Below are 27,029 nucleotides of genomic sequence, written 5' to 3'. Positions count from 1 at the left end.
ACGCCTCATTGGTTCTTCAAGACCCATAATCATGCCTTTTAGGGTCCGGTTGAATCTCTCAACCAGCCCATTACCTTGAGGGTGGAAAGGAGTGGTAAACTTGTAGGTTACCCCACACTCCTTCCACAGAGACTTCATATAATTAGAAATGAAGTAGGTGCCCCGGTCTGACACCACCTCTCTGGGGAACCCCATGCGGGAGAAAACAGCCATCAGTGCCCGTCCCACCACGGGGGACGTCACTGTGCGGAGTGGGATGGCTTCCGGGTACCGGGTGGCATGGTCCACCAAGACCAGGATAAACCTGTTGCCCATGGCTGTCTTGGGGTCCAGTGGCCCCACAATGTCAATCCCCACTCGCTCAAAGGGGGTACTGACTACGGGAAAAGGTTGGAGGGGAGCCTTCTGCTTCCGCCCACTTTTCCCACTTGCCTGGCAAATTTGGCAGGTCCTACAATGGATGTCTGAATCCCTTCTCATCTGGGGCCAATAAAAATGGGTGACAAGCCTGTCATAGGTCTTGTCCTGCCCCAGATGTCCAGCTAATGGAACGTCATGAGCCAACCCCAGTAGGAAGGCTCTGAAGCGCTGGGGTACCACCAGCACACGGGCTGACCCAGGCTCAGCAGCCTTAGGCTCGCTATACAGGAGGTCGTTCTCCCAGTAAATCCAATGTGATCCTGACTGATCACCTGTCGTTTGGGCTGAGGCCTGCTGCCTCATACCCACAAGAGAAGGGCACACTTTCTGTTCAGCACAAAATTCCTCCCTGGAGGGACCGCCATCTTGCTGCCAATGGGTCAGCTCGGGCAGGTCTCCCAGTTCAGCCACTTGTTTCCCTGTAGGTTCCAGGGCATCCCCCTCAGGGTCTGCTCCCTCCTGGACCGTGGGAACGATGGGGGATGGTTTACCGCGCCCCCTGCCTCTTCTCTTCATGGTTGGGTCCTGGGCCATACTTTCAGGCTCCGGGACCCCATCAACACCCTTACTAGCTGACATGGACCGGGTGGTTGCACACACCCACTCCGGCAGACCCAACATTTCCAGATGCGCTTTTCGCTCCACCTTAGCCCAAGGGGAGTCCTCCAAATCATTGCCCAGGAGACAATCAACAGGCATGGCGGGCCTCACAGCAACCTGAAGAGTACCTGAGACCCCCCCCCCACTCAAAAGGAACTTGAGCTACCTCACACTTACTCTGTGAGTTGTCAGCAGCTACAACGGGGTAGAATGCATGAGGGACCACCTGCTCTCTGGACACCAAGTGACACTTGACAGCTGTCACACTTGCTCCGGTGTCTCTGAGAGCTTCCACCCTATGGCCATTAATGGTCACCCACTGCCTATATTTCTTAGTGTTATTAGGCAGAGGGGTTGGAGGGACCATTTCCACGTCTCCTAAAGAGACCAGGGATATTTCTGCGGGACCCCACCCACCGGAGGCACCCATCTCACTCCCTCCGAGGGCTACATTCGCCACCTGACGGGGGGGTGCACGCGGTGGTGCATTTGAATCCTTCATGGGACACTGGGGATCATAATAACGGTGTCCCACCTGCTTACAAACGTAGCAGGTCATTGGGCCCCTGGGAACAGGGTTACCTGTCGGGGCCTCTGTCTTCTTTACAGGGGGAAGCTGGGAACCCTTCCCTTGGTTCCCTTGGGGATTACTTTGGGGCCCTTTCTGAAACTCCCTCTGTTTAACCCTGTCCCCCCACTCTTCTGCTGGGGACCCTGCCCACCTTTGGCTGAGTCTCCCACTGGACCCTTGTGGACCCTGGTACTGACCCAGCGGTCCGCCTCCTCAGCAAGTTTTCTAGGGTTAGATATCTTGCTATCAATAAGGTGCTGGCGTAGCTCTGGAAAACAGTTATTAGACAAGTGCTCCCATGCAAACAAATCATAAAGAGCATCATAACTATCCACCTTGCTACCCTTTACCCAACCATCCATGGCTCTGCAAAAGAAGGACACATATTCAACCCACGTAGTACCAAGCAACTTCTTACATTCTCTAAAGGCTTGTCGGTACTTTTCTGGAGTTAAGCCATACCTCAACATTAAAGCATCTTTCATATGAGTATAAGACATCCTATCCTCAGCAGGCATGCCCAACAAGGTATCTCTCCCTTCATTGGCAAAGCGACACCACAACCCCGCTCCCCAATCTTTCTCAGGGACCCGGTGGGCCAACAATGCTAACTCATCTGCTTTAAACCATTGACCAATATCCTCATTTCTACTGTAATCTTTTATCACATCTTTGGGAAAATAAAACCTACTTTCTGCAGGCACAGATGGAGTGCTGCCACCAGAGGGATTCAACTCTAAACTCTTAGTTTTAAGCTCCATCTCCCTCAACATCTTCTCACGTTCAAACGCTAATTTCTCTCTTTCAAAATCTAATCTTTTGCTCTCCATTTCAGCTTCTCTCTTGCTTCTTGCATTCTCTAACTCCAACTGCCCTCCTAATTTAAGTTTTGCCATCTCTAACTTGTACTCCCTCTCCTTCTCCCTGTCTTCCAACTCTTCAGGAGAAAGGCTCTTAGAGGAAACACTGCTGCCGGGAGATGCCACGTGCCCATCCATGGCCTCTTCCTCTTCCGGTACCACCCCCGGATCAGAGGGATCTCTGGCCTCTAACCAGGCCTTTAGTGCTTTAAGGAAGCCCTCTTTCAATCTGAGACCTGCGGTAGAAACTTTAAACTGTTTGCAAAATTGCTCTAGCTCCTTTTTATGGTACTTATTTATCAATTTTTTATCAAATTCCTCCACAACAATAACAGCAGGGGTAGCAGCTCTGGCTTCCTCCATGGTCAAAACTGGCATTGTTTAAAAAATGAGCTCCAGGAAAGCGGAGAACAAAAATAGAAGATCCTACCAAAACAGATTGTGGCTGCGCTATGGTCTGCTTTCACTATGTAGTGTACACTAATCACTGCACATGAGTCATAAATGCAAAGTTCAATCCTCACCGCTGACCACCAATGTTAGAACCGGCGGTCTCTAGTGGGCACAGGTATACACTTCTGACAAATAGGGATCCACCTTCTCTAGTCAGGGCAAGGGGATTGCACACTCAGATAACCCCTGCTCACCCCCTTGGTAGCTTGGCAGAGCAGACAGGCTTATCTCAGAGGCAGTGTGTTAAGCATTTATGACCACATACAGTAATAAAGTGAATACACTACAAATGGACACAACACAGGAGTTATTATAAAAATAGTATTTTATATAAGGCTTAGCACAAGACCAAATAACGACAAAAATATACCACAATCTTAATAAATACTCTTTGGAAGGAAAAATAATAGTTCAGGTAAAGTTTCTTCTTAGGAAATAGTTCTTTAGCAACAAAAGTAAGTATTCTTTTGAAAACACAGTTCTTGGCAACAATGTGACCCCCACAGGAGTCACACGACGTCGAGTTTACGATATTCCCAAGGTTCAGCGTCGACCGCGAGGAGCGCTACGTCGAGCCTGGAGTTGCAACAGAACCCACAAACACAGTACCTTTGGAAATGAAGAAAACGATGATCCACAGCGTCAAGATGTCGGCGTCGAGGTCGGTGTCGATCGTGCCTCGGATTCGGGTCGATCCGCAGCGGCGTCGAGAGATGTCGGGCCGGAGCAGCGCTCACGGCGTCGAGAAGGGCGTCGAGTCGATGCGATCAGCAGCGGCGTCGAGACGGGGTCGCTTGGAGCTGGAGCCGAACTCACTACTCGCTGGCGTCGATACCGGCGTCAAGACGGGGTCACTTGGAGCTGGAGCCGATACTCACTACTCCTGGCGTTGCTACTGGCGTCGATCGGGCCCGGCAGCCGGCGTCGAAGGCTCGGAACACTGGAGCCGTTACTCACGATATCGAGCTGGATTCGGCGGCGTCGGCGACGTCGAGACTGCAGATTTCCCCTGTGCACTGGAAATGACACTTTCCAGCAACCAGCAATTCAGTAGAGTGTGAAGTCCTTTGGCCCTGTGACTTCAACAGGAGGCTGGCACTCTTCCAGCCCGTGGAGATTTTCTAGCAAGCTTTTGAGAGTACACACCAAGTTCCTCTCTCCTTGTTCCTTGGCAAAAATAAAGAAGCAGCTTCAGGTTCCCCCCAGCAAACAGCACACTGGCAGAAGGGGGAGGCAAGTCCTTAGATCAGCAGGCTTCTTGTCCTTGGTAGAGGTTTCCTTGTCAGAAGTGATCTGAGTTCTTGGTTCAGGGGTCCTTCTTTTATAACCCTTTTCTGCTTTGTTCCCTTTTTCCAAGCAGGGAAATTCCCCCCATCCCAGGTTTGTTGTGGGTGTTGCCAGGCAGAGGCACCTGGCCTATTCACTGAGCAGGGCAGGGTCCTCAGCCGCCAAGCAGGAGGCGGAGCCAGTATTGTCACTGGCAGGAGCAGGGCTATCAGTCGCCCGGCAGGAGGTGGAACCAGCATTGTGTCAGGCAGGGCAGGCTATCAGGGACTACTCTTCCCCCACTCTAAGTGCAGATGCCTCATTCACCCCACACTGACTCATTCAGACCTCTGGAGCCACCCAGCCCCTGACACACACACCAAACCAGCAGAGACCGGTGGATAGTTGGACAAGAAAATAGCCACTTTCTAAAAGGGCTATTTTCAAACACAGAATTTAAACCATCCATCCTAAAGGGTGTGTTATTAAATTCTGAGTTCAGAGATACTAAACTCGACCTGTTACCATGCTCCCTGAGTCAGATAGATTATAATGGAGTTAATAATCCGTCTGCCCATTCTGGCCTAAGGGAGGCAGGTAGCCCTTCAATAGTGAAAAACGAAAATGGCTGTAATTCACTATTAGGTCATGCCACACACATCAGGGCATGACCTACCTTTTACCAATAATGCACCCAGCCCTAGGGCCTACCATAGAGGTGTCTGAAATGTGGCAAAGTGAAGGTTTTAGAGACTGGCAAGTAGGTTTCCCTTGCCAAGTCGACATGGCAGTCAGGGACTGCACGCAGGCTCTGCGGTGGCAGGCCTGGGACACATTTTGCAAGCTGCTTCCGTGGGTGGCACAACCAGTGCTGCAAGCCCACCAGCAGCAGTTAACTTACATGCCCTCGACACACGCGGTGCACTAGACTAGGGTCTGAACAGTAAGTCAAACAAGCCAATCATGGTAACACCAATCAATGTATCAATTTAACATAGGGAGCACTTGCACTGTGGCACTGATCAGCAGTGGCACAGTGCCCAAAGCAATATTCCAGCAAAAACATCGTAAACAGCGGAGGCCAATAGAAAAAAATGGAGGAGAGACTCATGCCAATGATGCCAGGTCTAACAGGGCCTTATTCAGAAAGTTATTTTTTTGCAACCCCCTCCGACTGATGTACGGGTGTTCAGTGAAGAACAGACCGGCGGCCGGTGTAAACAGTGTGGTGTAAACACTTGTCCCTAATCGCACAAAGCGAGCGAGCCTAAGTTGCCCACGAAGGGCTCCAGCTGGTTCTACTCATGAGAACATTTTTAAGGACAGCACGTTATCTCCGGGGCATGTGGACAAGTCCCGCACCAAGAAGACGTTCGCACAATGCAGGTTTAAATGCTGGACACCTACACAAGTCTTACTTTAATTGGTTGGGACAAAACATTTTTATGGGGACACAAATAAACTCAAATTTTCTCCCAGTCCTGCTGTTTTTGCAATTCTGTCACTATATATTTGAAAATCAGAAGATGAACAATTTCAAATGGAGACTTTTTTATTTTTATTTGAGATTGTTCTCTTTTTGTAATTCGCACATTTTTTAATGTTGTATTTTATCATTCCCAAGCACTTGTGGGAGAAATTGATCAACTACAACAAAAGAAATAGTTTAACCGTTAAAATTAGAGGCGCAACATGCTGTTGTGAAGGCGCTACGGCTAGATATAGTGATTATATTATTATTATTAATAATATTGGTGTAAGTATTATTGCTCGAGTGTGACTGAGATGCGGTGAGACAGGCTGGGCTTTGCACCAGATTGCACAGCTGCTCCTTCCCTTTGCCGCCAGATTTTCTTTTTGAAAGGTCTGGAATGTCCTTTTTGTGTCCACTGCATTGCATTGGCCGGTTCGTCTCATGCGCCATACCCCTTTCAAACCTGCATCACGTATTGCTTTATTGCAGGCGGGTGCGTAGTGCTAAATAGCTGCAGCGTCTCCCAAAAATATGCTTTGTTGTTTGAAGCGCTTGCGGCCTGCAGTGTGCCCCGACTGCCACGTGAAGGAAGGGGTGGGGGCACAATCTGCCCCCGCTCAGGCACGTGCCTCCGGACCTATTGCATTGCAAATGCTTGTTGATAGACATTAGTCACCTGTGTTACAAGTAGGGCTTTTCACTATTGGCTGATGTATGCTTCTGTGACATCAACTGCCACTGCCTTCGGATTTTCTAATACATTTGATAATTGTCCACTAACTGACTTTTTGTTAATGAAGTTTATGTAGTTATTAAATTCAGTGACGTCCACATTCTTTTGCGATGGGAAGAGAGAGAAATTGCACAAAATTATGTAAAATATCTGTTGCTGGTATTTCGTGTGGAAATCTCATGTGATGGGATACCTCACATAAACAATTCATGTGAGATACTGGCACGCCAATGGTTCAAGAAGAATATATCCCTTGAGGAAGACACATCCTTAGTGAACCAGTTTTCTGTGGCTTTTAATTGCACAACATTGTGTAAGCGCAAAGTGTGAGAACATTTCACAGATTTGATGTAACAACAAATTTCATGTACTTTGTTAAAATTTACGCAGATGAAACTACTCACAAGGGAGTCCTCACTTTTGGGAAATGTAAACAGAATTACACGACTTGTAATGGGGTGAATGGAGTTGCATATCCAACTATCACAGTGCTCCCACTTTAAAAAAAAGTGCGCATGCTGAAAGAGAGCACGTCATGGAACTGCAATAAAAAAAGGTGCCCGCGAGAGAGGAGCTTAATTACCCATGACAACAAAGGAAAGGCAGATAGCGGCTGCGCGTGTGCACGCGCACAGCACTCAAGCTTGAGGCCAGCAAAAGCCTGGGTAGCACTTTGAAAATCCACTAACTAAATGTCTCGCCAGCGCAGCGCATGCGCTGACTCTAGTGAGACCTAAAAAGGTGAGCAAATTTTGCCGAGGTTCTTCAAGACATTTTTACGGCGGGTAAAAAGCAGGTAACAGGTCCTAATATCGCCTCCTCATTAAGCATGTAAGTCTCTGGAGGCAAGCATCTTCTCAGCTAGCAGCCGCCATGTTCTCCTGAGAAATGTGCAGTTTTGTTGTTACACAAAACTGCTTGTGGTGAGGTTATGAAATGTCAAAGTCGCCATGGGAGTGAAGCAAGTGTGCAGCACGCATCTTCTCCACCCCTGAGGCAGTGGCTGCTCAGTGTGTTCCTAGATATTACTATGTGTCCCCTTGTCGCACGAAGGAGAATTTGAATGCAATCTCTTACCAGGTGCGTTCCTGTAGACGCCTTGGGGGCAAATGGCACTGCCTCCATTTCCTTTATGACCATTCTGTGATGCTGTATGCATCAAAAAGGTGTTATGTTGGGCGCATTAGCAATGCTGTTCCATTGGTACTGTGAGAAGTTAATTACACGCTTTTCTTTAGAGGGTCCAATTTGAAGCGGTGTGTGAAACACACTGCAATCTAAAATATTAAAATTATTATTTAGGCGTTATTAGTATTCGAGTCACTTGGGTAATTAAAGCCGTGCAATGAAGCGTGCCCGTGAAGGAGAGTCCGACCGTGGAGTTCGCCCCCAGGCTGACAACCACAATGACCAGCCACAATAGACAGACTTTGTGATGATTCATATTTATGCAAATATGCCCAATGAGCATTTATATACCCTGAGCGTTACCTTGGCATTTATCTGTGAACAGACTCTAATTAAAATTGTAATTCGTGTGTATCAGTTCCGCTGCTCTGTTCCTAGTCTGGAGAACTTTCATTGATGCTATCTGGTGGAGTCAAGGGAGCTTTTAATTTGCGCAAAAAACAAAAATGTGCAGCGACAGTCCAATTTTAATTAGCAAGACAATCAATTAATAAGCTTGTAATGAGTGCGCACCTCCTATGGTTTAAGTTGATAGTAATTGTGCCAAAATGTATCAGACCATAAAAACATAGGATTGGAACAAAGGCAACTTTTATTGGGTTTTGAAAAAAACATTACATTCTAGGACTTCTTCAAACATACTGAAAGCTATAACTGTTGCATCAGTTGTGTGTATGAAATATTGACTAGAATGTGATAATAGTGGCACTGTATTTACACATGTTCCTTCAGGCGATTAACAACCTTGTTGGTATTGTATTTCCTTCCTGATACACATGCTTTAAAACTTCTTCTTGTAATTGTGCCCTTTACACTTGCCTTTAGTAATGCCTTTAGTTGGCCTATTCCTGACACATGTTCTCCCTGACACAGGGGCATCAGGACTAACAATGCCTTCATCTTAATATTTGGAAACTATGTATTATTGTGCCAGCACTTGGGTGATAGTAGCATCAGGACACTTTTAATGAATATTGCTCTGCACTGCTTTCTCCACCTTGCACAGTATTCCTTGCGGTGCTGCATTGCGCTAAAAAATAATCAATCTGCCCCCTGATTTTCAAGTGAAAGCCAAACTCCTGGGAAATTTGCAAAGGCCTTGGCACATGCCTAATTAGGTCGAGTCTAGAGCCAGTGTGCATGCGCTGCTATGCGAGGCTTATTGTAGAGGAGTAGGTGAATAGAAACTCCTCCCACTCTCTGCTCATATTTGCTATTGGCTTGATCCATTGTCTGTCCTAAATGCTGGCTTTTGATTCGTCGATAGGCTTATTAGTCCCTCCTTAGTACCGTCTCCTCTTCATTTGTCTCCTCCCATGGTGACTGGCCCCTTTCCTTCGGTTATTACATGGTACTGTTATTTAGACTGTCAGCGCTATTTTCTTTAATGAGGTTCTCCTACGGCAGGCACGACATGCTTTGGTGCCTTCTTTACTTCCCCCCGCTTCATGTTATCGTGCTTTCCCCTCTCTCTCCCGTTGTCCGGTCCACCCCCGCCCTCCTCCCGCCCATTGTCTGTGCCCTCTCAGCCTCCCATGCCCTCCCTCCCGTTGCCGTGATGCCTACCATCTGCAATGCAATAGGTCTCGCATGAATGCGAAACCTATTACATTGCTAAGGCTTGACTTTTTGTGAGGGCTCAAAAAAGTTCTACCACTGAAGCCTAGAGCTACAGTGCATGTGCGCGGGCGCTCGCGCCTCACTTTCGCGGCCGCTTTGATGTTCTCCCGTGAGCCAGGTTTTTTTTTCCTGTTTATTACTTCTATGTAGTAATGGTGGCACCCGTGCGCCGCCATTACTACAGAGCAGTAATAAACAGAAACAAGCATTGGCATAGCCAATAGGTCTCGCTTTTGGGACCTTATAAGTATTTAGTTATGCAACTGTTGCATGGCTAAACACTTATAAGGTCCCAAAAGCGAGACCTATTGGCTATGCCAATGCTTGTTCTGTTTTGCGCTTGGTCGTGCTGAGGTACGACAGATGAACAGAGCATGACTGGTATGAGGAGAGGCTGTTGTTTTACCACAAATAGGATTACAAAAATCAAGGCATGTTAGAGGAAATTTAATCATGTCATTACTAAACCGGAAGGAGCTTCAGCGGCACAGTTGTTATTCTGCAAATTTGTAAGTATTTCGTGCTAATTTATACACTAGTGAACCGATTTCAACTTTCTTGGTGGAGTATTTCTAACGCTTTCAATTGAAAAGAGTTCCACGCTGTGGGTTTTGAGAGCAATGTGTATTTTAACAGACTCATCTGCGTATCTCAAAATGTCTCTCTAATTGTGAAAGAGGGATAGTAAGGTAACGGCGTTACTACGGTACTCACGCTCCTTTAATCTTCCCAGAAACATGGCTTGAAAAATGCACACAATTGTTTAGAAGATAAAACTACAGCAGAAAACCCACAAAATGTTTAGGACGGAAAATGAGAATCTGTTTAAATTCACACGTTGCTTAGTCCCGACCAACATGTTGTATTGCTGTAGAGGAAAAAGAATGACTGTCACGAAGCAACGGCAGGCACCATGTGTGTGAGTTTTTTTTTTAAACTGCAGATTTAAAGTTTCCCATATCCATGGCTGAGCAGATTATCTAGTCCAATATATGCTATGGGACTTGTCCGACTTTCTGTTGGATAGACAGACTACAAATCCCAAAATGTAAAGGGAAAGAAACATGAACTGAATGAGTTAGTCAATTTATGGATTTGGAAAACCTGACAGCCCTGTGCAGGGAACCAGCAGCCTCTTGATAACTTTCTGGGAGGAACAGCCCTGCCAATTTCCCAGTGTCCATGCATAGCATGCTGCCCCAGTAGTTTTTTTGGAATTCTCAGACTTGTCTTGTACATTATTTTCTAAAACACGACAAGTCCCAGAATTCAACGAAAAAACCTGGCGTGGAGCAGCACTTTCCGCATGTACCTGAAAAACTTGACAGGTATAGAAAACAAGTATTTGCAATGCAATAGGTCTCGCATTTGTGAGAGTTTGAGCTATTGGTGTTGTAAAACACAATGCCCTTCATTTATGTGTTTTGAAAACCTGCAAGCGTGCATAATCACGCACTTTATACTTATAGTCCTTGCTGAAGAGATGCAAGGCTGGCAGTAAAAGAGGCACAGTTACTGCCAACCTTGCTTCTCCTAAGAAACAACTGGGGGTATATTCACAAGAACATGTGCTAAAGATCACAAAAAATGTTAATCGCAACTTTACACATTGCAGCCTATCGTGTGAAAATAACCCCGCTCAACGTGGAATTCACAACAAGGCGGCCCCATGCAATAGTTTGCCGAAACCACGGCCAATGCCCACAATACAACCACCTCGATGGAGATTAAAACACAAACCCCAACGTGAAAAAGCCTGCGATGGGCCAGAGCACGATGAGGAAATCAGCGATAAGGAGCGCCAGGCCTGCAACACACACCTGGCAGACGGGAAAATTCACCATAAAAGTAGAAAAAACACCCAAACACAAACTGACCAACCCCCAAGCACCATGGAGGCAGCCAGAGCAGGCGCAGAGGACGAGCGCAACCCCACAAGCACCCAGACGACAACCCCGGGACTTCGGGGACAGGGAAGGGCAAGGACAAGGAGAAGAAGAAGAGGAAGACAAAGTTCAGTCCGCAGGAGAACAGGATCATAGTCACGGAGGTGATGGAAAACCATCAACAACTGTTTGTAACCTCCAACGTGTCATTGGGCACCAAAACTGGAATATGGCGGGACAACATGGACAAGGTAAATGCCGTCGGAGAGCACAAGAGAACAATGGACGAGGTCAAGAGGCGATGGATTGACACCAAGCGAAAGACCAAGGAGAAACTCACAACCAACCAGAAGGCAGCAATGCAGACTGGAGGTGGGGGACCAGCACCACAGCTCGTGCTGGATGACATGGAGAAGATGGTGTTGACAGTCATCAGTGTGGATACTGTGGTCGGAGTCAGGGGCCCGGACACTGCTCGACAGGACACAACACAACAGCAACAGGATGAGTGACCACCAGGTCCTGGGGGGATGGGTGGAGATGGCCACGATGGCACACATGCACAATCAAGCCGAGCACAGTGCCCACCCTCAATGACTCTGGGTCACCGCCCAGATATATAAACTGTCACAATGTACAATGCCATGCTGTCTGAATGTCAACATGTACCATGCGGCTACATACATGTGGACACATTGCAATACACCATCTCCCGTTCACATTGCAGGGCCACCGTCAACACCCCCTCCAGAGCAGTCCCAGCCACTCTTCACTGATGACGAGGAGGACAACCCCAGGATCGACGCACAAGCCCTCCTAGACATCATTGACATCATTCGCGACTCACCTCCAGGATCAGGGTTCTCCAGCTGCATCGAGAAGACCCCACCCACCACCCAAACCACCCAGCAGGAGGCACCCACGGCCCCGGCAGTCTCCCAAGATGCCCAGGAACAACACACAGCCTTCCAACGCCGTGTGCTGGAGGGCCAGAGGGAGACGGCTGAGCAGGTGCGGGTGGGGTTCGACCTCATGGCTACCAAACTGGACGCCATCCATGGGTGACTAGGCCCGCTCCATGGTCTCCAACGAGCCCTGACTGACATCACTGGAGTCATGACTCGGAGAGAAGAACATCTGTCTGCTGAAAGGGGCTCCAGCGATACCAGCCGTGAGCTGGCACACATGCGGAGGCTCATGGAGGACATGGTGCGGATGGAGGTGGAAAGGATGGCAGCCACCGCTGCACATCAGTGAAATGTAGCTGGGATCTACCATGCCCTGCAGATCCTCATCATGGGATTGCTGCCACAAGGCATGGCGATGATGAATGCTGCTGCCCCCACACCATCCACATCTCCGCACCCTGGTGTGCCATTGCCTCACAGTGTGGCAGACGTATCCACTCCGGCACCTGATGTGTCAGTGGCACACAGTGCCTCAGCCGGTACTGCAACACCCACAGGTGGGGCAGAGCACACATCCGGGGACGAGGATGTGGATGGGTTTGTGATCAGGAGGCACTAGCATTCATTTCCGCCACCTGGCCTGTTTCTGTTTGGTGCCGCACATGGCCCCATGACCTTCCACTGACCCCGATACACTCCGATGCACTCACCTTGGACAGCGACATGGACTGCCATATCCTGTTTGATGACCAATGACATGGCGACCAGACTGCGGACTGTACCCTTCCTCTTCCGCAGTACTTGTCATCCATGGATGGACTCTGGCTGGTCCTCCAAAGGCCCATATTGTGTAGTGTGCATGGCATTGCCCTGTACCGCTCCAGCTGCAAAACTGCACTGGATGTGCAATAAACATCCAGTAACTCACTGCTGTGTTATGTCTTTCATCATTCATGTATGAATGAGTGGGTGGATGAAGGAATAGTGATTTCCATTGCGTCAATGATGCTCATCCTGTGGGATTCCAGTCAGAGAGTGCTACATTGCATATTGTGTTCTGGGTGCCGTGGACACTACAACAGGGATACACGCATCAGTCACTTCCATGTCCGGACATGGACTGAACCACGCCCAGAGCCCACAAGTCATTGTTGCAAGCCCTGCGCTGGTCCGTCGTACGGCAGGCCAGGCCACTCTGCTTATGCTCCGAGGGGGGGGTCCTCATTGCTACCCGTCGCAGGCGTACTCCTTGGTGGTGTGCAGGTCACTGGTCTAGTTGTCAGCATGTCACAGCCACTCCCTGAGGGCAGGTTTGCACACACAACACACCCATCCGGCACAGGCGTCACAGGCCATGTGATTCTGCCAACATAAGGGGCCGACAACGTCACATTCCCCTCTGCCGGTGGTGACTGGATGACAGACGCTCCACTGTTCTCAATCATAAGTTGTTGCGCACAGGGTTAGTGGCACCCGAAGAGCAGGTGTTATTTTCCTGCTACTAACGCGCCTTATCGCCCGTTTTGTGTTCTTATCGTAGTTCTAGCTGGTCGTGAATGTTGTGGAGTGGTGTTGTCGCGGCTTTTGGCATGGGAACGCCTACTCTGCATCTCATTTGCGATAGTTGCGGGGGTCATCTGTGGCGATGTTTTTTGTGGCTGCTATCGCGGGTAAACTGGTGCTGTGGGATGCTAACACCAGCTTGTGATGGGTCGATAAGTTTATCGCTACTTTGTCTGGGATAAAGTGCCGTTGACTTGGCGATAGATCCTTATGAATATTGCCCTAGAAGTACAAAGTGAGTGTTAACGCACTGCTTGCAGGTTTTCACAACACGCAAAAAAAAAGGCTATGTCATTTACAATGCCAATAGCTCAAACTCTCGCAAACTCTCGCAAATGCGAGACCTATTGCATTGCAAATGCTTGTTTTTGTTTAAGAATCACTTCCGAAGATACTTGGTAATGACTGTTAACATATCTTCTCTCCCACCTTAACTTCTCTGTCTCTACTTATTATGGGGAATATTATCAATGTCCAGCGTTAAAATTATTGCCGCTTTATCGGCAGAAAAATGCGGCAATAATGGGCTTAATAATATGCCGCAGAGAATTCAAATAGAAGCCCATGTTCTGGTGTGAACATGGGCTTCTATGGGAATTCTCTGCGGCATATTATCAAGCCCATTATCGCCACTTTAGTGGCAGTTTTCTGCCGATAAAGCGGCGATAATTTTAACGCCGGTCCTTGATAATATGCCCCTATGTCTCTAGGTCTTTCTCTATTTACATCTACATCTAAACCTCAAAAATGTCCAACGATGCCTAGAGCACCTGCAATCTTATCAGTTACGTAATGTTCCTGTAAACAAAGTAGCTTGAAACGGCCTAATCATTAATCACCTTACCGCATGAATAAACAAGAGAAACCAGAAATAAACATGCACGCTTTTACACTAAGAGCACATTAATAACAGCGCCGAGGGAGTAAAGTTTGCTGAAAAACTGCGCACTGCAGAGAGAAAAGTAAATTAACGGCGAAGGTAAAAGTCAACAAAAAACACCTGAAAAGAAGATAATTACTATTTTATTTGTCAAATCTAGGGAGATTATCTGCTCACCGGAGGTTCATTAACAATATTGCTTTTCCCTGTGGTCACCCTCGTGACAATGGCATTAACATAAGATTTCTATTAATAGGGCTCATACTCCGCTTTCCAATCACGCCAGGTGTGATTGCGTTACTCTCGAGAGGCGCTGCACGGCCACCGTGCTCCGTTCACTTTGCTACTCGAAATTTGCTATAACTGTCCAAGCTCAATCAAAATTCCACTCTGCACGTTTAAAAACAAAAACATGCACTTTCCCGATACACCAAAGAATGCAGCAGAGCTGCTCGCGTGGCCTGTTTTTGTAGCAGATACGGTTCATGATACTTCGCTTCAAGTCAAGTGTCTCAAGGGCGTTTCCCATGGGGTGCATTCAGGTCTGGAAAGGGCACTGGAGTGGTCCCAATGACAAGATAGCCACGCTCTGATGGTGCCCTTAGTGAAGGAAACACGGGCGGCCGGTCTAAACCAGGCACGGAAAGCTGTTCAGGTGCTCTGAACTTTCCCCCCTTTCTTCTTAAGTTGGCCAGATTTGAAAAGGCAATTTATCTGATCGACGGTTTCTCATCTTGCTAAAACAGTTCTACGTTAAAATATCCTAGGACAGAAATAATGGGAAACAGTAAAATGTCATAGATAACTCAGTGTGCTTGCGTTTCTATGCAAATAGTCAGACTACAGAAAAATAATCCTGTAAAGAAAATGTTGTGCAAGTAATTTGAAGTGTCTAACCCCTCCGCTACGCTCTTTAGGAGTGGGATATAATACACAATTGTGATGAATAACAACAATACAGTTTATACAACTTAGATAATACTTAGTAAATTAAGGTCTGCTTAGAAAACCTATAAAAAGATAAACAAATTAATGTGCCTTTTCGGTGCTGTCATCATTATAATTCTGTCATAATGAGCAATTCCTCATCATTACTGGAGTTATTTACAGATTTTTTTGTTGTTGTATTTCGTTGTTTTGTTCAGGAACAAAATGAAAGACCACTGAAAGCACATTGTATTCTCCTCTATTTATTATTTGCTTAACATCTACCTCGTTTACTGTCAAAAACTTAAATGTAGATTTAATTTTCAAACCTCAGGTCCATGTAGGGGAAGCCATTTTTTCATAATTAAATGTTTGGCACACGTATTAATATTAACCTGTAAAGCGTAAACGTATTTACTGTGCACGTTTTCACGTTTTACTTGACTATAGTTAACATAGGCCTCATGTTAAAATGGCCAACCTCAAGTATATCTGTGCTATGTATCTTCTTTTTGTCCAGTTCAGGAGAGAAGCTGTAGTAGCAGTTTTGAAAGATAGAGCTTTGTTGATGATTTTTCATGTGATTGTTTGCTTACGCACTCATTGCGGTGTCCACTAAGGAGCTGCTGGAGAGAGGACGATTTGGAACGAAAGTAGGTCCTTGCATGCCGATGCTGCAGCTGCTGGCCGCTTAGTAGAGACTGCTATGATTACTTACCGGTAATCCCCATTACTCTTAGTCCTACTCGTCCTCAACCCAGTCATCACTAATGAGGTATTCCACAAGACAGGAAACAAAACAGGAAACGCTTTTTAGGCTCCACCCACCCTCCCGTCAGGGGCTATAAGAACCCAGCCAACCAAAAGCACATCCTGACATACCAAGCAACAAAGGCCTGATCAGGGAGGGCGGGCGGGAAGTATGACTGGGTCGAGGACGAGTAGGACTAAGAGTAATGGGGATTACCGGTAAGTAATCATAGCATTACCTCTACGTCCGTCGTCCTCGACCCAGTCATCACTAATGAGGCATACCAAAGCACCCCCAACAACAGGCCTTTGGCAAACCACACAGAAAACAGAGACCGAACACAAAGAGGCGTGCAGCAAAAATTAGTTTAATTAAAAAACACAGAATCAGGGAGGCGGAACAACCTCCACAGCACGCAACACACCACTACCGAAATTGGGTCGGTCAGACAGAGCACAATTCAAGCAATAGTGCCTCACAAAAGTAGACTCAGAGGCCCACGTCCCAGCCCGACAGATTTCATCAAGGGAAACCCCATGAAAAGCAGCCCAGGAAGCAGAAACACCCCTAGTGGAACGGGCCTGAACACCAGAAGGGCAAGGCAAACCAGATCCCTGATAAGCCAAAGAAATAACAGACTTGATCCAGCGACCAAGAGTAAGCCGAGACGCAGCTTTACCCTGACCAGCCAAACCAAAAGTCACAAAAAGGGAGTCCGAGGAACGGAACCCCGCAGACCGTGCAACATAAAGGGATAAAGCACGCCGCACATCCAAAGAGTGAAGCAACAACTCAGCAGGGGAAGAAGGAGAAGGACAGAAAGAAGGAAGAATCAACTCCTGAGAGCAATGAAACCTAGAACGAATCTTGGGAACAAAACCAGGATCCAAAGAAAGGACCACCGCGTCATCCAAGAAACGCAAAAAGGGAGGAGAACAACGCAAAGCAGTGAGTTCACCCAACCGCCTGGCAGAAGTCACAGCAACCAAAAACGCCACCTTAAACGAGAGAAACTTAAAGTCCACCGACTCCAATGGCTCAAAAGGAGCAGACTGCAGAGCACCCAAGACCAAAGAGAGATCCCAAGGAGGAACCGGAAATCGTGAAGAAGGAGATGACAGAGAGAAACTCCGGACTAAACGGGAAACAAACTAACCATCCGCAGGAGGAAGAGAAGCCGGATCCCGGAAAGCCCGAAGAGCAGCCCACTGGCCCCTCAGAGTAGACAAGGCATATTTCTTCTGAAACCCATCCAAGAAAAACTGCAGAATGGAAGCGATAGGACAAGAGACAGGAGAGAGACCAGGCCCCGCACACCAAGAGGAGAAAGAAGCCCAATGTTTAGAGTAGGAGGACAAAGTGGAACCCCTACGAGACCCTTGCATCACAGTGATGAGGTGATCAGGCAAACCCCGGACCCCAAGCGACAACCGTTCAACCTCCAAACCGCCAAGGTGAGAGGGACCAGGAGGGAAGGGGAGGGGGACCTCAGGGGAGACGGATAACGTGGCAGAATCCAAGGAGGGCCCACCGCCAGGCTCAACAACAAAGGGAACCAGGACCTCCGCGGCCAGTGAGGTAAGACCGCCACCACCTGGGCACCCAACCTCTGGACCTTCAGCAAGAAGGCAGGAATCAGGGGGAAGGGGGGGAAGGCGTACAGCAACCAAGGGGGCCACCGAAGAGACAACGCCTCCACCCCCCAAGCACCCAACTCCGGGGCCCGAGAACAAAACAGGGGGAGTTGAGCATCCGCCCGGGAGGCAAACAAGTCCAGCAGGGGAGTCCCGAACCTCCGACAGATCAACCGGAACACCCTGGGGGAGAGACACAGGGAGAGGGAAGATGGAAACCTGCGACTCAAGGCGTCCGCCACCACATTGTCTACCCCCCGGATATGCTGAGCCGAGAGAGCCAGAAGATGATGCTCCGCCCAACCTGCAATCGCACAAGCCACCAAATTCAAGGAAGGGCTGCGAGTACTGCCCTGGTGGTTGATGTAAGCCACAGTCACGGTGTTGTCCGACCTCACCAGGACATTGCACCCCAGCAGACGGGAATGGAAGAAACGAAGAGCCCTGGCCACAGCAGACAGTTCCCTCCAATTGGACGAGCGACGGGACTCCATCCGGAGCCAGCGAGCCTGAACAGACCACTGACCCAACGTGGCCCCCCAACCGGCCGCACTGGCATCCGTCGTCAACACCAAAGGGGGCAGCAGGTGAATCCACATCCCCTTCGAGAGATTCGCGGAATCCAGCCACCACTGGAGATCCGACACCACCCCCAAGGACACAGGCACAGACAGAGAATAGTCCTGAACTGGAAACGGCACCCAACGCTGAACATGCCACAGCAGAGGCCGCAGATGAACCCTGGCCCAGGGTACCGTGAAGACAGTAGCGGCCATATGACCCTGAACCTCGAGCCACTGAAGAAGGGGGGCCGCAGCCTGGGACAACAGGATCCGCAACAGGGACTGAAGACGCTGAATCCGAGAATCCGGCAGGAACACCTTGCCCAGGACGGATTCGAAGATGGCCCCAATGAAAGTCCGTCGAGTGGCAGGAAGAAGCTGGCACTTTGGAAGGTTCACCAGAAAACCATGACTTTCTAGCGTAAGGATGGTCAAAGAAAGGTGCAGAGTCATGACTTCCGGGGAAGGAGCCTGGAGCAGCCAATCGTCCAGGTAGGGGAACACCGACACCCCCCGGAGGTGAAGAAGGGCCACCAACGGAGCAACCACCTTGGTGAACACCCGGGGAGCGGACCGGAGACCAAACGGAAGGACACAGAACTGCCAATGATGACCCTCCAGCCAGAAACGCAGGTACATCTGATCCTCCCGGGCCACCGGCACATGAAGGTAGGCGTCCTGGAGATCCAGAGTAGTAAACACCCATCCGGCCTGAATCAGCGGGACCACTCGCTGCAAGGTCTCCATCTTGAACGGGATCTTCTTCACAAACAGGTTCAGACTCCGAAGATTGATGACAAGCCGGAATCCCCCCCGTGACTTTCGGCACCAGGAAAACAATCGAATAGGTCCCCAGACCCCACTCCAACCTGGGAACGGGAACAATAGCGTTCTTGAAAAACAGGGCCTGAACACGTCCCTCAAGGATTGGCGACGGGAGTGGCACAAGGGAGTCGGAGTCCGCACTACACCCGAGGGAGGCGGAGGGGACATGAACTCGATCCGATACCCCCGGTCCAGGACATCCAGCACCCACTGATCCGAGGTTGACAGACGCCAGGCTGGAAGGAACAACCTCAATCTCCATCCAACCATGGGCGTCACTCCAGCGGGACCCACGAACGGAGGGGCATAGTCAGGAACGCTGCGGCCCAGGACCAGCATCACGAGGAGGTTTCTTCTGGAACTTCCGAGGGAAACCACGACCAGCTCCACGAGAACCTTTAAAGGAGGACTGCTGAAACCGGGAAGGTTGACGAAAAGACTTGGCCTGCGAAGAGGAAAAATCTTTACGAGAAGGTTGCCTCCGGAAGGAAAAGGAATGTTTACGCTCTTTAAACACTTCATGCAGTCTGTCTTCCAAGGCATCCCCAAAGAGACGAGGGCCAGTAAAAGGCAAACGTAAGGCCATGGACCTCTGGGCGGCATCAGTATTCCAACCTTTCAACAACAGATTCCTACGAGCAGCGATAGAGGAACCACAAGACAGAGCAGAAGCACGTACGGAATCAAAGGCAATATCCGACAGGAACTCAGCCTGACGTTCCATCGATTCCAGCAAATCCGGACAGCAACCACCCTCCTGCATAGTCGAGAACAAAGTCTTAAAGTCAGTCAAGAGTGATTGAGCCACATAAGCACCGTAAATACCTGAACGGATGGCAAGGTGAGAACCAGCATAGGACTTGCGCAAAGCAGTGTCAATCTTTGTATCCACTCCATCGCGAAGAATGTTATCATCAGCCATGGAAGGACGACCAACCAAACTAGCGACAATGGAGTCCACACGTACAGACTCAGGAAAGGACTCCTCCATGTCCTGCAACGGGTAGAGCTTCGACATGAAGCGCGGCAACATAATATGATCAGGGTCCTTCCACTCATTCAAGAGTACATCCATCACAAACGGATGCACAGGAAGCGAAGACGTAACAGGCTTCCTAAATTGCGGTAGAACTGCATCCGAAGAAGTACTGGCCACAGCGTCATCTGGGAACCCCATGTTCTCACGCACATGAGAAAGTAAGTCCGGCAACAGTTCCCTGGAGATATACTTTCCCTTCAGATCTACCGCATCCAAAGAAGCATCATCAGAGGATCCCGAAGAGGAAATGTCAGAGTAAAGGGCCGCGTTCCCACCAGAACGACCCCCAGCAGACTTTTTGGAGGACTTCAGGTCAGATAAGGTCTCCAAAATAAGACGTTTCAAACGGTCATCATCCAGCTTGGGACGCTTCCCAGGGGGAACAGGATCCGCACTGTCCAGAGGAGAAGAGGAAGAAGACACAGGAGACACATGCCTCCTCTTCTTATGATGCTTCCCCATCAAAGCAGCAGCCAAAAGTAACTAGAAGAGCAAAACAGCAAGACCAACACGGAGCAGCGAAGACAGAGAACAGACGACCAACCTCCTTTTCAAGAAAAGGAACCTAGAAAAACCCCGCCCCCAACAACCCGGCAGAAATCAGAAACCGAGGCAAAAGGGGGCGTGGCCAAAATCAGAACCAGAAAACAAGGCAGCACGCGGCCGCCGAAGGCAGACAATCCACGAACTGCAGCAGCGCAACCGGAGCCCACCCGGGTGCTGCAAAGCCAGGAAAAAAACAGCGTAACCGGAGCCCACCCGGGCGCTGTCAAAACTGCCGGAAAACGAAGGAGCACTCGGCCCCCAACCCGAGCGCTCCCTGGCCGGAGACGAGCAGCGCAACCGGAGCCCACCCGGGCGCTGCCGACAGTGCCGGAAAACGAAGGAGCACTCGGTCCCCAACCCGAGTGCTCCCAGGACCAAGGTGAGCAGCGCCACCGGAGCCCACCCGGGCGTAGCCAGCACCGCCACAGAAAATCGGAGCACTCGGCACCCCAACCCGAGTGCTCCAGAAATGCAGCGGAGAATGGAGCGCCCGGACCCCACCCCGGGCGCTACACACAGAAGGCAGGGAAGGAAAGCAGACAGAGCGCCCGGCCTCACAAACCCGGGTGCTCCAAACCAACCGCCACGACTGACAGAACAGAGGACAGAGCACCAAACCAGGGAAGAAAAAACGGAACACACAGAGACACTCAGGCGATCCGCAAAGGCAAGGAGAAACTCACGTGACCAGCGGAACAGGCACCCAGGAAGCCAGCACAGCCCAGCAGGACCAGCAACCAGGAACCTGCAGAGTCCAGGAAGCCCCGCAGCCCGACTCAACGAAGTCCCACGGAGGTCCAGCAGCGCCCCCAAAGCCCAGCAGAGGAGGACACCACAAGACACCACGAAGCAGGTAAGTGCCCGGCACCTACCCCAGCGTCCCCGTCAGGTCCACCGACAGGAAACAAAACAGGATGTGCTTTTGGTTGGCTGGGTTCTTATAGCCCCTGACGGGAGGGTGGGTGGAGCCTAAAAAGTGTTTCCTGTTTTGTTTCCTGTCTTGTGGAATACCTCATTAGTGATGACTGGGTCGAGGACGAGGGACGTAGAGGTAATTAATTGTATTCTAGCTTGTGAAATTGACATGGCTACCCAATCAGAAGGTACCTTCACCTGATTGGTTAACTTCATGGGACTTGTGTGTAGACATAAGGAGTTGATGACATTCATATGTTAAACTAATGCATTGTATACTTTCACTCAGATGCCTTTTCTGCTCCCTCAAGACATAAAGCTTCTTGTCTCGCCTGACGAAGTTTGACTCTTGGTCAATTACCTTCCTCACTTGCTTGGCTAATCTTTATTAGATGCAACGGATGATGCCTTTCAGAGGCTTTTCATGTTGAAATCTACTGCCCGACGTTCTCTCAATTTTCCTGACTTTCATAACTTAGCTGAGTAGGGGTTCCCATTCACTTAATGAGTCAATGTAGATTTATTCTGTCGCAACTTTAAAACAATTTGTCTTTGCATTTATGATTTTGAATTGCTTTGAATCATATTTATTAATGCATTCATATATTGACTGCAGATGTTCAACTGATTGCATGATTTGAATTTGTAACTTTGCTAATCTTATAATAAACCTTCATGGTTTGCAAATTTAAAACTCTCTGTCGTTATTGTGGGTCCAAATATGCTTTATGTTATGGAAATGTATTGACTGCTACATCGGCCTCGATCAAAACTAAAGGTCCATCCACTTGAGTGCAGCTTGTACTTGTGTTTGAACCAGAGATTTGCAGAGTGCAAAGTGCTGCATCATAGGCAAATGTCAGGGGGCAAGACCTAGAAAACGAAGACTTCAGATTTTTAGCCCCTGCGTGAGGCAGAATTTATCTCTGACCAAAGAGAATGGCTATTTTCTGCTTAGGCCTCACCTCCTATGTTTAACCTGCATAGTATACCACGACAGGTCACTCTAGAATAGTTCTTACTATGACCTCCCTACCACAACACCCTAAGCAGCAGATGTACAGCGCCAAGCACTACCTCAACATTTTCTCTGAGCCCCCGCTCATGATCCTTTCCCTCTCTACAATAAACCATCACCTATGATGCTGCATGTCTCTTCTCCCTCTTCACTCTTCCCCTTCTTCCACACAACCCACTGTATCTCCCCCAGAGAGTGTACAGTTATCCATTGGCTACTTGCTGTAAGCGTGCTAGTAAGTCACATACATCTTTACATATATTTGTAGGAACCAGGAGTGCTAGATATACAAATGCAGAATGTGAGTGCTTCACACGATTGGGAGCAGCAAGGGTATTTGGTAATGGCTCTGATGAGCTGAAAAGTCCTCTGCGGCAAGGATTGTACATTTCAATTAAAGTGTTTGCTAACCTTCAAAGACAGATTGTTAAAGGTGTGTTGATGTCAGACTTGACAGATGTGTAGTGAGTTAGCTCTCCTATTAGTCAAACTGATGCAGATGAAATTGGTAAAACCTTTCCCTAAATCCTCCCTGTGGGAAAATGGCCCGGTATATGCTGTCCACTAATCAAAATGGACACCCTGTACCCTGTGTCAAAGATAACCTTAGAAAGCTGTCCAAGTGGTAGCTGTGGAGAGCAGCCTTCAGGCTTAGTCTTGAAGGAATGTTAAGCAGCTTGTTTTACCAGAATGCTACCCCACGGAGGATGGGTGCAGTGTAAGAACACAACTGTGTGCTTTTACAATTCAATGGGAGAGTCATGGTTGCAGTTTTAAAGTTTAAGGACCCTTCCCAGTGGATTACAAAGAAACCCTTTGGAACCTAGAAGGTTGGGGAGCCACCCCATCCGTAGATACCGAAGTACCAGAGTTACCTATCCAAGGGAAGCCGGGTGCATAGGGCTGAAGTGGCGTCTTCAAAGAAATTCCACTGCTGGAAAGAAGAAAAGTGTCTGATGGAACCCACAGGTAGATTCTTGGTGGAAGGAACCTGAAAGCAGAGGGAACAGAGTCTGAGTCACTCAGGAGTGACCAGGGGCTTGGTAGACGAATGCCCACCGATGTCGGGTGCTTCAGGTGTGATGATGGGGACCTTGACTTTACAGCTGCAGGGACCAGGAGAAGTCGAGGATGACCAGGAACCGAATACGAGCTGTCCCATGAAGGATGTTGGGTGCTGAGGGGTCGGCGTCTGGTGGGAGCACCAACAAGCCTTGGCAGTAGCAACCAACAAAGAAGGTCAAAGAAGGTTATGGTCTAGCCCAGCAAGGACCAGGGAACTCACCACAGCAAGGGGAGTCAGGGCAGGCCTGGTCAACCAGTGGAGCCCAAGAAAAGCAGTGTTGTCCCTCAAATGGACGCACAGGCCGGAGACACAGGAGTCGCAAGGGGTCCTCTAACAGTTTGACAAAGTAACTGCTTGCAGGGCACAGAGTGCGAGGAGGTCAAAGTACTTTGTGCAAAATGTGCGCAGAGGTTGGGGCTATTAGGAGCCCTACGCACAGGTTCAGAAAACACCAACAAGCACATGCACTTGCAAAAGTACGCAGTGCACAGTGGTTTGAGTTATGCAGTCCCAATGAGGGATACTGGCCTCAGACTTGGTAAGAGGGCAGCTCAACCTCAAGGAACATAGGAATCCACCTCCTGTGTTGCTGGAGCCTTTAGAGTCTGCAGGAGCTCAGGATTAGCAGACTGGTCAGTTGCGTTAGGGTGCCTGCGAATGCAGGGAGTGACTCCTTCACCCCAAGGGAGAGAACTTCAGTTGTCTTTGATGCTCCACAAGTCCTGCATGGAACCTGTATGGTGCATGGGCACAGACGATGCTTTGGATGGAGAGAGAGATGAAGTCCGGTTCAGTCGAAGTCCAGCGAAGTCCAGAGTGTCCAGACGGTCGAAGGTCAGGGGTTTCTTGTTCAGAATCTTGTCCACATTGAATCTAGGGTCCAACAGCCAGGAAAGCCCTTTTGAACCCACGGGAGAGGTTTGAACAAATACATGGGGCCCTCCCAGGGAGGGTCAGGACAGTGGGAAGGTTACTCCCATATCCTTTGTCCAGTTTCGCGCCAGAGCGGGAGTCAACAGCTTCCAGGACTGGTTTGATCTGACAATACACAGGGATACCTAGTGTGCCCCAGATGCAGACTTTAAGGCATTTTGGAAGATCATCCACCCAGCCCCAATATACTAAATCCTGTCTGGGAGGTGGTCACATCTCCCTGTGACAAGATGCCTATTGTCCTGCCTTCCCCTGCTCGAGCTTGGCTCAGCAGTAGGAGGGCAGAAATGTGTCTCTGGTCGGCAGCAACCATTTCGTGCTGCCCGGGTCGAGAAGGCTGGTACCAGGAAGACCAGGGACCCCACGAAGCTCACATCAGAAGTGGAATCACACCTCCCGCACCAGGTGCCAGTGTGGAGGTATGATTCCAAGGTGTTTGATATCAAGCATGACAGGTTTTGTTGCAGCTGTTTTCGAGATAGCATTTTACGCGAGTATATAATGCATCTCTACCTATATGTCTGGCTGTGTCACTGACAACCCTAGAGAATGGTGGCCGAAGGCTGCAGGGGTGCTCTGCTCATGCAGGGGCACACTCTCACTTGGGGTGAATGTATGACAATGTTCTGCATTCTGTCCATCAATTGTTCTTTTTGCATTTGTCACCCCAGTACAGAGATCTGGGCCTAAATCCATAGATTTTCTGCTCACCATGCCATTCCAGTTTGGACCCAGCCATATGCAAATCAGTCTTGACCCTGCGCCCAATGGGAACAGTCCACCCCGAACTGCCAGGCCAGGTCCTCACTGGACCGGAAACAAGCTCTTATGGTGATTTAAGAGGTCAAAGATAACCTTAGAAAGCTATCCAAGTGGTAGATGTGGAGAGAAGCCTCCAGGCATTGTCTTGAAGGAATGTTAAGCAGCTTGTTTTACCAGAATGCAACCTTATTGTATTGGTTAAATGAAAGGAGAAGCACACAGTAGTTATACAAATATGTATTTATTATTATAACACACCTTAAATATCTCACAGTATCTGCTACATGCAGATAAACACAAAGCACACAATACTATAGCACAGAAACAATCGTAAGTAGCGATAATAAACAGTGGGCTCCAGGGGGAGACCAAACCATATACTAAAATAGTGGTATTAGAACCATGACTCAAGTCAAGACAGTGTCTAGAGGATGTAGAGTCGCTGGAACCCCAAGAAACCACCAAAGGTGAGTAAGTAGGGACCCCACGGAGGACAGGTGCAGTGTAAGAACACGACTGCGTGCTACATACAATTCAATGGGAGAGTCGTGTTGCAGTTTTAAATTTTAAGGACCCTTCCTAGTGGATTACGAAGAAACCCTTTGGAACCTAGAAGGTTGGGGAGCCACCCCACCCGTAGATACCATAGTACCAGAGTTACCTATCCCAGAGAAGGCGGGTGCATAGGGTTGAAGTGGCGTCAGAAACTGTTGTCGATTCCAATGGGAGTCTTCAAAGAAATGCCACTGCTGGAAAGAAGAAAAGTGTCCGGTGGAATCCACTGGTAGATTCTTGATAGAAGGCACCTGAAAGCAGAGGGGACAGATTCTGGGTTACTCAGGAGTGACCAGGGGTTCGGTAGACGAATGCCCACCGATGTCGGGTGCTTCAGGTGTGATGATGGAGACCTTGACTCTACAGCTGCAGGGACCAGGAGATGTTGAGGATGATCAGGAGCTGGATATGAGCTGTCCCACAAAGGATGTTGAGTGCTGAGGGGTCGGAGTCTGGCGGGAGCACCAAAAAGTCTTGGCAGCGGCAACCCACGAAGAAGGTCAAAGAAGCTTACAGTCTGGCCCGGCAAAGACCAGGGGACTCACCACAGCAAGAGGAGTCAGGGCAGGCCTGGAGTAAGCAGGAGAGCTCAAGAAAAGCAGTGTTGTCCCTCAAATAGACCCACAGGCCGGAGGCAGAGGAGTCACAAGGGGACCTCTAGCAGTTTCACAAAGTAACAGCTTGCAGGGCACAGAGTGCAAGAAGGCTAAAGTCCTTTCTACAAAATGTGCACAGAGGTTGGGGCTACTCGATGCCCAATACACTTGTTCGGAAAACACCAACAAGCATAGGCACTTGCAAAGGTACATGGGTTCAGGTTATGTGGCCCCCCGAGGGATACTGGCCTCAGACTTCGTGAGAAGGCAGCTCAAACTCAAGGAACATAGGAACCCACCTCCTGTATTGCTGGAGCCTTCGGAGTTTGCAGGAGCTGAGGATCAGCAGGCAGGTCAGTTGTGTTACGGGGCCTGCAAATGCAGGGGAGTGACTCCTTCACCCCAAGGGAGATAACTTCAGTTGTTCTTGATGCTCCACAGGTCCTGCACAGAACTTGTATGGTGCACTGGCACAGA

This window comes from Triturus cristatus, chromosome 4_1 (assembly GCF_964204655.1).
Source record: "Triturus cristatus chromosome 4_1, aTriCri1.1, whole genome shotgun sequence".
In the NCBI taxonomy this organism is placed as follows: Eukaryota; Metazoa; Chordata; class Amphibia; order Caudata; family Salamandridae; genus Triturus; species Triturus cristatus.
Note: the sequence above shows the minus strand (reverse complement) of the source record.